Here is an 11,009-nt window from a genome sequence, read left to right as displayed (position 1 = left end):
CCTCTTTCTTTGCTCTGCGTGAGTCTGGAGAGCCATCGTCCCACGTCCTCCCCAGAATACAAAGCGCCCTCAGTGCATGACCCCACTCCCTGGCCAAATGCTGAGTCCTTTTCTTCTGCTCTAAGAGCTTGTTCTGCATGACAGTGCTTGTGTCTTTAACACGTCTTTTGTGTGGCAAGTTCTGCCCTGAGATTTGCTATGGATCTCCCATCGAGGTCGATGGATGTGGTAAGTATGTCTTGCATAGCTCAGCCCTGCTTTACTGTAACTGCAAAGAAAAGCCAAGTGCTGGGATGTGATAAATGTGTCATTCTTCACTCTGGATGCTGGCAATCACAACTACTGTAGCTCACTGGCTCCTCGGAGGGAAGAATGAGGGCACAGCTTGCTTTGCCCCCAGCCCTTCTCCCACTCCCACCCTCCCAGGCCTCTGCCAGAGCATCCACGCAGCCAGGCAGAGCCTGATGCCATCAGAGACATCCTTGTTCCTCCTGCCTTGTCACAAGCGACCGGATCAAACCACATCCACTGATGGTTTTTGGAGTTAAATGATTGTAGGTCACAGAGTTTGCTTCAGCCAAGCTGAGGATTCAGCTTCCTCTGACTTCAGCTGCAAGCGCCTATGTCCATGGACCTGAGCGGGAGCTGCACCTGCGAATAGGCCTGAACCTGCAAATGTTCAAGCTGGCAAAAGAACCTGGACTTGATTTGGCCCCTAACACAACCTATAATTCCATTAAAGAGGCAGGAGGAGGACATGCTTTTCCTTTTTTTTGTTAGTTTTCTGGCCACACATTTGATGGCACATTATTCCCCTTGATTTTATCCGGTGCCTGTCTTCATTGCACTCAGTTCTGACTACCCTTTAATAGGTTTTTTTAAACCTTAATAAGCTTATTAAATAAGCTTTTTGTTACTGACCATCTCGGACTTTGCTCAGTACCTCAACTGAGAATCAGGTCATTGAAATACCTCTGCAACTGGAATAAAAAACCAAACTCAAAAACCTGCAAAGAAATGATTTGGATTTGGGGGAATTATTGCTGCCATTGCAGGGCACGGTACAATGCCGGTATTTCTGCCTTCAGATGTAAATGCCTGTGCAAATGCTGCTTTTCAATTAAACTGTAGTACAATTCGTTGAAGTTTAGCCAAAGCAAGCCCATGAATGGAAACACTTAAACGATACATTAGGATTTAGTTACAGACTTTGCATTTGTTTTCTCAAGCAAATGTAAACCAATTGTGTAGCGGCCCATAGGAGAGCAGACTGTACTTGCGTTTTGTCTGAGCGTCAGTGTTAACGATCGGTGCTCAAGCGTTTTAGATTTCAATCTTAAATTAGCAATTTAAAGACAACAAAGAATGATTTTCATGCTTGTCAGTTCTGATTAATGTAACATTAACCCCTAGAGAACAGTATATTGCTCCGGGACTTTATTTCAAGTTGCAAGAGAGCAGCCCTGGGAAACAACGAAAGGCTGTTTGGGGCTTTTTTTTTCGCTTTTTTTGCCCCCCGCCCCCCTTCTTTTAACCTGAATTGTGAAGGTACCGCTATCTACTGCTGCTATCGCTCTTCCTTACTGCGGGTCTTGTGGTTGCTATTTTCCAAGGTGTGTGACAAACGAGAGATTTCCTAAATTACAGCCCTCCCCAGTTAATGCCGTTTCATTGCTTCCGACAGACCCCGGCGCTGATTTGTCGCTCCCGTCTTGATCCCGAGGAGCCCCCACTCCCTACCTGTTGACCTGAGCTTTCAAGGGCAAAAACTGCTGGGAGCATGCACAGGAAATTTATACGCTTCTCCCCTGCTGAGTAAATTACAGAGAGAGGAAACAAAACCAGAATGCGAAAGTGGCACATAAAATAAGAGCAGTTTTGCTGTAAAAGCGGTTGCTTTTTGATAACCGCCTGTAAAAACAAAATTTGCTGTAATTTCCTTGACGGTAGAACAGCAGTTTAAATGGTTGCTGCTCTGTTATCCCCAATTTGGAGAGGGTGAGGTCAGCATATAAGGAGGATGGTAGAGATGAGGAGAGCCCATGCAATAGTGCATTTGTCATGTGGGGTGAATTAAGGTGTGAATGGGGACGCTCTGATTCCCCAAGTCCCTTCCCAGAGCAGAGTCTGACAGGAATTCTGTCCATATGAGACAGCAAGAGATCTGCTCCTAACATAGGTACTGTCCCCCAGAATTAACTGCTGGAGGCCTGGTGCTACATTTGCAGTGTCCTCTGTTGGCTCTCTGCAGAAAATGCTCCTCGTGCATGTTTAAATGAGGGCTTCAAGTCAGAAAAAAGAAGTTGCATTAGGAGAAGGGAAAAAAAAGAGCCTTGGAAAGTTTCGGCTTTCCAAATTGCAGCAATTAGATGAACAGTTTTGTATACAAACTTCCCAAGACTTCCAAATAATTCAAATATATCTTCTGGTGGTTGCAATCTCTCTCACCCAGCAATCCCTCCGTGGGAGAAGCAAAGACCATAAAACTTCAGCGGGGGCATGGAAAAAAAAGAGTTTCTTCCAACCCAGCTGTTTATATCTACTCGTGTGTTTCCAGGGGTTTAGGCCACATTTTGTTTTGCTTCCCTTCTGTTACTGCCTAAACATTGGGAGTGGAGAGCCAACAGCTGCCTCGCATGAGCCCATCACGCAGCAATGGAGGCAAAGAAATAAATATCTACTGAACAATGTGCTCTTTTTGTGCTTGCTGAACTTCCCTGGACTCCAGTGGGAGCTCCAGGACCTGCAAGAATCACAGACCTGGTCATGAAGGATGATTTATGCTTCATATATTTATTTTTCCATGGTATTTGTGTATTTGGAGACATTCACATGTTTGAATGGGAGATCGGTGCATGCCCACATGTAGACATAGGGAAGTGAGATGGTATGTAATCTGTGCAACAGGCAGTCATGGCATTTCATTTGTACCAGAACATTTGTTCCAGGGCCGTGGCGTGACCTGGTGTCAGAGTCTCCGCATGAGCTGTGTGCCAGGAGTGGGCAGCTGCTGGCAGATCCCAGAGGGGGGGGGTGTGCCCAAAGCGGGGCCCAGAGGTGTGCCTCTGTGCATGCCTCTCATCCAGGCTCCTCCAAATCCACTCGTAAGGCCCATGAGGAGATGCATGCTCAGAGTGCTCTTGCCACTGCCTTTTGGATCTCCCCTGCTAGCTCCAAGATGTTGGCATATATATCAGTGCCATGTCTGGACAGCCCATGTCATGGGCAGATGTGCTGGGTAGGTGGGGAGCTGCAGGGTAGCCCTGCAAGAGCATGAGGGGCAGCTCCAGAAGAGTGTGAGGATGCAGCCACGTAAGCTCGTCTCCCATGAGACATGGCAGACTGACAGCAGCATGGTGCAAGTGCGTGGCAAAAGTTCCTACGGTGAAGAGACTGCATTTTAGCTCTATGATACAGACACAGCGGATAGGGGAGGAAGTGTATGGTAGTAATTTTTTGTAGTTGTCACGCTTCTTGGGCTGCTTCACCTGCGTGGGGTGCCAGTAAGTTCTTCTGGGTGACAGCTGGCTTCCCAAAACTTGAGGTGCCTTTCAGAAAGCCATTATGTAAAGAAAAAAGAAAAATAATGAACATCTGGAAACATGCTGGAAAGCTAACGACGTTTTCTTCAGAGGGTGGAAGTCCCCAGATGACAGGGAGGGGTTGGGGGAGCAGAGTGAAGGCTAGACTCCCCCGTGGAAGGAGCTCAGGAGTCGGCCTCTTTGCTCACCCAAGCCTTGGCTGCGAACAAGAGGGGGGAAATGGAAGGATGGCCAGATCCAGGAGCAGGGGTGCTCCCTCAGCCCCTAAAGGCAGCCCCTGGAGGAGGGAAACGTAATGCCTGCTCCCACTGTTTTATACATGCATGAAGGCACACACCTTCTCACCTGCAACAACTTGGGTTTTTTTTCTAATACATGTCTGACACTATTTTAATAATATTGACACTAGAATATTTTACATTTATGATTCACTTTTTGGAGGCTTCTCTTTCCTCCACCTTTTGTTGCTCACAGGGAAAAATGTAAAAAGAAAGCATTGAATTTGAGCCTAACCTAGGGTTTTGACAACTTCTAGTTATCCAATGCTGACATTTAGCACATCTGACTGCGCAGCCACTCAGTGCTATTGCATCAAAGTTTCATAAAAGCTGCAATTACAAAACAGATGAGACACTCTGGTTTACGCAGAGATGGTGAGTAGTGTAATTTTTGTGGTTCTACTGCCAAGACAGTCAAGAACCAGGGCTCGTTGCAGACTCTGATGTGCTCTGTGTAGGCAGTGAGAGGTTCAAGATGTCGCTTTAAGAAACACCAGTTGAAAACCCAGCTCTGAAAATAATTCACCTAATATGGGTAAAACTACCTCCTTGGAGTACTAGAACTTGAAGCAATTGAAGGAAACGTCTTTCCTGTTTGTTTACTTCAAACCCTCAACAACGTTGTGGGCTTAATGAGGTTCACTGTGTGTCTCCTTTCTCTCGCTCTTTGGGGTTTTTTTGGTGCTCCACCACATGAGCGAGTCTTTTATGCAATAAAGGTGAGAAAATACTGCAATAAAATGGGAGGACAAGATTGTGCAACCACTGATGGTGGCAAAAGGCATTTGGTAGGCATGACCTTTAAAACCACCTTGATTTTTTTTAATTGACTAGATTTCTAAGTGATGAGATCTTTCTGACTCCCCAGGCTTTTCATCAAAATTAATCTTTTTTGTAGGCCTCTCCTTGAAGCATACACTGACCTGGGAATACAGCATGGAACTGGGTCCTCCTATAGACCTCATGAGCCTTATTTCAAACTTCTTTTTGCTTTAGGTTTAAAGGTATAGTCTCTACGGGGAGGGTCTTATAAAGCATATGTGTCACATTTTGTCATCTGGAAGATCATAGGATCACAGAACCACAGGCTACTTCATGTTGGAAGGGATGTGAGGAGGTCCAACCTCCCGCTCAAAGCGGGAGCAGAAGTGAGATCAGACCAGATTGCTCAGGATTTCATCCAGATGGGGCTTGAAATCCTCCTGGGACGGATGTCCCAGCCTCTCTGGATGCCCCATCCCACGGCTTGCATGTCCTCATGGGGAAAGAATATGTCCTTATATCCTGTCTGAACCTCTTGCCTTTCACCTCATGCCCATTGCCTCTTGTCCTCCCAGCAAGCTGCGAGCAGCCTGGCTCCCTCTCCATAACCCTCTCCATTGGGGCTGCTGTTAGGTCTCTCCAAAGCTGTCTCAGCTCCAAGCTGAACCAAACCCCATCCCTCAGCCTCTCCTCACGGGGAAGATACAAGACCTGTGCCTCCCTCCAGGCTGGCCCAAGGGGACCGAGGAGGTGCGATGTGGTGCTCACCCCGTGCTCCCTGCTGCCAGCAAGGACCTTGCCTGGCCACTGCATCCCGCTTGTGGGCACTGTTGCTTAAAAAGCATGGTGGGCAGGTGCAGAGCGCAACAAAAAGGGTGAGAACTGATCTGCTAGGAAAGGTTGAAGGAACACGATTTACTTAAGCTGGAAATGAATGGAGTATGTGTAGAGCAGGAGTGAGGGGACATGGTGACAAAGGTCTTTTGATGGATAGAGGTTTGCTATATTGCAGGTGGTGGTCACTTGTCCTTGATAGCCATTTGGAGTAAGAAAATAGACATTATGCACCATTTTCAACACAGATGATGTAGGTTTTATGTGCAGGGACATTCAAGTGGAGTAGAAGAACAAGACAGTGCTAACTCTAACACTGCAGAGCCTTAATCTTTACAAAAAGGGTGTATTTTGACATATTTTTAAAAATCCTCTTTTTCTACATGTTAAGCTAGAAAATAGAGGGATAACCCTTTACTACGTGGTTCTACTCCTGTATGACCTATTCCTTCCATACCACTGCAATCTACCCAGGGCCCATCGACATGCACCGGAGGCCTCTACAGAAGCTAGTTTTAATCGGAGTTACTGGCAGAGCAGATTTGCCGTGCTGTGTTGGATGGTTAGTGCTTGTTCTTCAGCCTCACAGGCAGGCTGCACGTCGCTAACCCAGGACGGTTATCTCACCATTGCGCCCGTCAGGGACGGTCATGGATGCTGTAACCGTAGGATGAAAAGATGGTTCCTCCACTGAGACAGTTAAGCTAAATGGAAAGGAAGGAAAAAACCATCAGCACAGGCAAGGGAGTAGGAAGAAAGATGGAGAAAATAACACTGCTCTTGCAACTCAGCTAGGCTCATATTTCCTTGGGTATGTCAGCAGCAACCTCTCGCAAGCAGCAGCAGCGAGGAAATTGTTGGTAGTGTTCACCACAATGCCACAGGCATTTCCTGCTGTAATTATAGATGTTGTGGTATCTTGGGCACGACACGAGGGGCATCACACGGACTTGCTGGACTGCTGCTGCGCAGCGAATCACAGGATTCAGGCCTTAAATGGTCTGGTCACTGGCGATAAAGTGCTGGGGCTTTCCAGGGGTGACCACTATAGGTATTTTGTGGTCGGAAGGATGGCAACCACAGCGAAGAGCTTTCAAACTGTCATTTAAAGTGAAAGGTAAACCGGCAGGAGTCTGTGGGCATTTGCAAAGACATCCAGGCTGTTGTATGGGAAACAAAGCAGTCCCTGTGGCTGCAGAAAGCACCCTCTTTTTTTGCCAGTGTCCTCAGTTAACAGAACTATTTTTAAAACTAAAAATACTTGTGATTTATTTATTTATTTTGTATGCAATTTTGTTAAACACTGACCAACATTCTTCATGAAATCCTGACTTTGCTTTTTTTTTTTTTTTTGGGTATAAACTGACCCCTATGGGTGCACAGCTGTAGCTACCGCTGCTGCTGCCTGGTAGGTGCCAGATCCATCCCCCAGGCTCTCTCCGGGACAGCCCAAGCAGAGATTTTACTCTTACCTCATGGGGAAAGGATGCTGTCTTTCTGTTGTGTTTTCATTTGGACCTTTCAAAACATCTGAGCACTATTAATGACTTAGATGGCTCGGATGCCAGCATGTATGAGAAAGTTAAACATACCCAAGCATTGCTGGGTGAGGCTGGGCGAAGGCAGGCTTGGACCTAGCCGGTCCAGACAAGAGGTTAATGTGGAGTGAAGGCAGCTCCTCATCCTCACTGTGAGCATCAATTATGCTGCACTGAATTGGCCTGCCCTGAATGTTGGGATTTGGCACAGGGCTTTCCTGCTTGCCCCATACCTGCTTTATGCTTGGGGGAGAATGGAGACGAAGGAATTATGATATCACACATTTCATATTTTTGATTATTTAAAAGCCTGCTTTTTTAAACTTTCTTTACCCCGGACCCCTCAGGCACAGCGTCCCCTCCCGCTCTGAAGCAGCAGGCAGGCGTGGGATGCTGCCTGCCCTCCACCGAGGGCTGCCAGAGGCTCCAAGCCACTCTGTCAGGGGCGGGGAAGGAGAGACATGATGCTGCCTGTCTGCAACCGCACATGGGGGGAAAACAGCTGGGAAAAGCCAAAACACAGGGCCTGCGCCTCTGCCCATAGCATCCCCAGGGGCTGTATCGAACCTTTTTAAAGGTTCACTGGGGCAGCTGTGGCCTGGGAGAGATGTCTGGCTCGGGGACTGGGGCAAAACTGTGGGTCCTGTGTGCAAGCTGTCAGGGTTTGCTGGATGTCAGGGCATCTGAGGACAAGAGCCAGGAAACAAACTCTGCTCCCAGCGACTCTGGAGGAAACAGCTGGAAAGGGAACCACAGGGGACCTTGCAGAGCCTCCTTCAGCACAGGCAGAGCCGTGTTTTAATGCCTCATGTTCAAACCTACTCTTGTTTGGAGGGTGTGTGGTGGGGGCTGGAGTCTGGGCTTCATGTGCCAAAGCTGGTGGCCTGGAAGGTAGGGGCTCAAATGTTATGTTCCCTGCACGAATGGAATGGAGCCTATAAGAGTCCTTGTCGTCATGCAATCCATCATCCAAGATGAATAAAGGCAGTAAAAGTAATGATAATCATCTCCCCTTTATGCAGAGGAAAGCAGATGGGCGAGGGGGAGAAATTACTTCTTCTAAGTCCATACCTGAGTGCAGCCCTGTTTCCCAAGCTGAGGATTTAGCAGGTAAGCGGGTGTCTCCTGGGGGTGAGTGTTTTTGCAGCAGGGGCACCTGCTTGTTAGAAAGAAACCTGACCTTTATTTATTTTGCTTCCTCATTGGTTTTATGCTTTGAATGTCAGTCTTCTGGCAACTCAGTGCTTTCTTGGTTATATTCTCCTAATTTCAAAGGAAGGTGTTTTGCTGACATTTATACAATATAACTGTTTCTCACACCAAATCCTTAAAAAAGGTTTAAAGTTGCTATTTGGGGGTATAAACATGCTCTCTCCTCTCTCCAGGCAGGACTGTAATGCATAAACCAGGTGCGACTCCTGGTTTAGAAATCAAAAGCCTAGGGTATTGCTTTTCCAGATTGAATATTTAGATAATAGAGGTCACATCGAGACTTCATAACTCAGGCAAAGTAACATAGGCTAAGAGCCTAATGGGACTGAAAAAAAAGTTGATAAGTCAAGTACGTGTTCACCTTCTCCACCTACCTCTGTATCTGTAAATCAGCTGTAAGAGGAAATAACTCCCTCCAGAGGGCTGTACTGTCATGCAGGCGATGTACCTCCCTTCACCGGCCTGTAAGTTGTTGCAGTCAGGAGCAGGCTGTACCTCAGACAGGCTGGTGCTGGTTAGGAGGATGTAAATGTATCAGTGGATTAAATAATCTCTGGCTCTGCATGTCTGGAAAGGAAAGACAAGGGTTTTTTCTCCAGGTCACTGCTAGTAGAGCTAACGCTGGCAATATAGTTTCCTTTCTCTGCCTGGGCATTCGGGCGATTTGCAAGGGTCTGTATGCTGCAGGTAACGTCCTTGGCCTTTTTCCTGGTCACGCAGCTACAGAAGACCCAGGACTCTGTCCTAGAAGAAACGAGCAGTGGCTTGAGCTGACACCACTTTGGGGCTGAGGCTTTTTTTTGGCTTCCTTCCTGAGCCAAACCTCAGTACCAAAATGTCACTCGAGCCGCCAGTCCCTTGTAGTCATGTGTACAACTACTTTCTGCTATTTTTGATGTGTTTATACACACGTGAATGCATTCGCTATGTCGGCGTAGCTGTGATAAACAGCTGGCTACATGACACCCTCCGGCTGTCCTCTAGTGGGTGGATTCAGAAGGGCTCAGGCAACACTGTGAGGCCCCATCTCATGTTAGACGTTAGGAAAAATTTCTTCACAGAAAGGGCTGTCAGGCTCTGGAACGGGCTGCTCAGGGAAGTGGTTGAGTCCCCATACCTGGAGGGATTTAAAAGATGGGTAGACGAGGTGCTTAGGGACATGGTTTAGTGGTGGGATGGCAGGGCAGTTAGTTGTGCTTGATGACCTTAAAGGTCTTTTCCAGACTAAACGATTCTATGATTCTATGAAACACTTTAAGTCAAGAGTAACAGCCCTGGGAGGTGAGGCAGGTGAGGTGTCAGTGTCACCACCACCAAGCTCCAAGTGCCCAGGCAGCCACCGCAGCATGGACCATGAAGACTTAGGTGACAGCAAAAGTGCACTCTCCCAGTCCCCTCTCTACCATTTGTGTAGACTGCATGCCCAAAGTGAGTGACTGCTGTTTTTTTAAAGCATTTGCACATCGAATGGACATTGTGAATCCACAGATTAGATCAATCCCTCCCCACCCCTTCTCTAAAATGGTGAGAAACCCCTTTGCATGTGACCTTCTTTGCTCACAGCCCCACACTGGCCACCATGTGTGGGGCAAGATGAGTTTCCTGGGGAGGAGCAGCCAGGACTGAAGCAGGCAGAGCGGCTTTGCAGGGCTGGGGAGGAGGCTGCAGATCGCCCTGGCTGCTTGCTCATTTCCACCCATGGCTGGGGTTGCTGACCCATGCAGAGCCCTCCCATGTCCATACGCTTGTCCGTAGCCAGCTGAGATAGCCTCTAGGATCATTTAGGTGGCCAACAATTTTCCTGCCCTGGTTTTCTGGAGCTTTCAGCGGCAGGGGAGAGCTCACCTGTGGCAAAGCCTTGTTGGCAGCTGGCCCCTGGGTTTGAGAAACGCTTCCGGTTTGCCGGGATTTGGAGACTGTCGACAGCCTTCACCCTACATGAAAGACACTTTCATGGAGTCAGGCCTTCTCTAACACACACAAAGAACAGTGTGTATGTGTGCGTACACATATGAACATGTTAGAAAACCTCCCAAACACACACACCCAACTGGGCACACTTCTGCTAGAGGAGGAAGAACGGGCAAGCACAGGGGTACCAGGTGGTGGCCAAGCTGCTGACCAGGGGGGTGGCAGTGCTTGGGCACGTAGGACAAATCGGTGACAGGACATGTATGGGGGTGAAATTAATTAGGCAACCACGATTTCTGTCTCGTTGTTCAGTCATTGTTAAGACTAGAATTTTCAGTAACTGAACTTGCAAAACCTTTGAAAAGCCAAACATACAGTTTAAAATTTTGCCATAAGAGGGCAGTCTGCGATAACTGCATAAGTAAATTATCTTGCACAGACCTGAGTTTTTCTTACACACACACAAAAAGAAGACTGATAGGAACCAATGACTTGTCTCAAGCCAAAGTCTTATGTTTAACTTCAGAAGGGATTTTTGCAATTGGTGACATAGAATGAGTGTAAAAGGGCAGCATTTACAGTGAACACAATTAAGTTCCTGCTTTCCTGGAAGAGACATAAAATGATGTCTGAGTCCCAAGCTCTGGAATCAGAGGGATGAGATTCAACTTTGTTCAGCTGTATTCTCCTACCAGGAATGCGGGTTTTCAATTTTCCCTTTTCAGAAGAAAAACTACATGGTCTAATGTGGGAAATGGACCATGGCGGCGCATGCTCATGGTGAAAGAGCAGAGCTACTGCAAGGCAGGGACGGGGCACTACGGCATCTTCAGAGAAGCGCTTATAAGGAGCTCCCAGGTCTTGCTCCCCGTTGAGGAGGCTAGGTCCTGCCAAAAGGGGACTGGCAACCACAACCCTCCTAGTTCCTGCTG

Source organism: Egretta garzetta, unplaced genomic scaffold, assembly GCF_000687185.1.
Source record: "Egretta garzetta isolate BGI_Z169 unplaced genomic scaffold, ASM68718v1 scaffold38, whole genome shotgun sequence".
NCBI classification, from domain to species: Eukaryota; Metazoa; Chordata; class Aves; order Pelecaniformes; family Ardeidae; genus Egretta; species Egretta garzetta.
The sequence above is the reverse complement of the archived record's forward strand: the minus strand, read 5'-3'. Positions refer to the sequence as shown.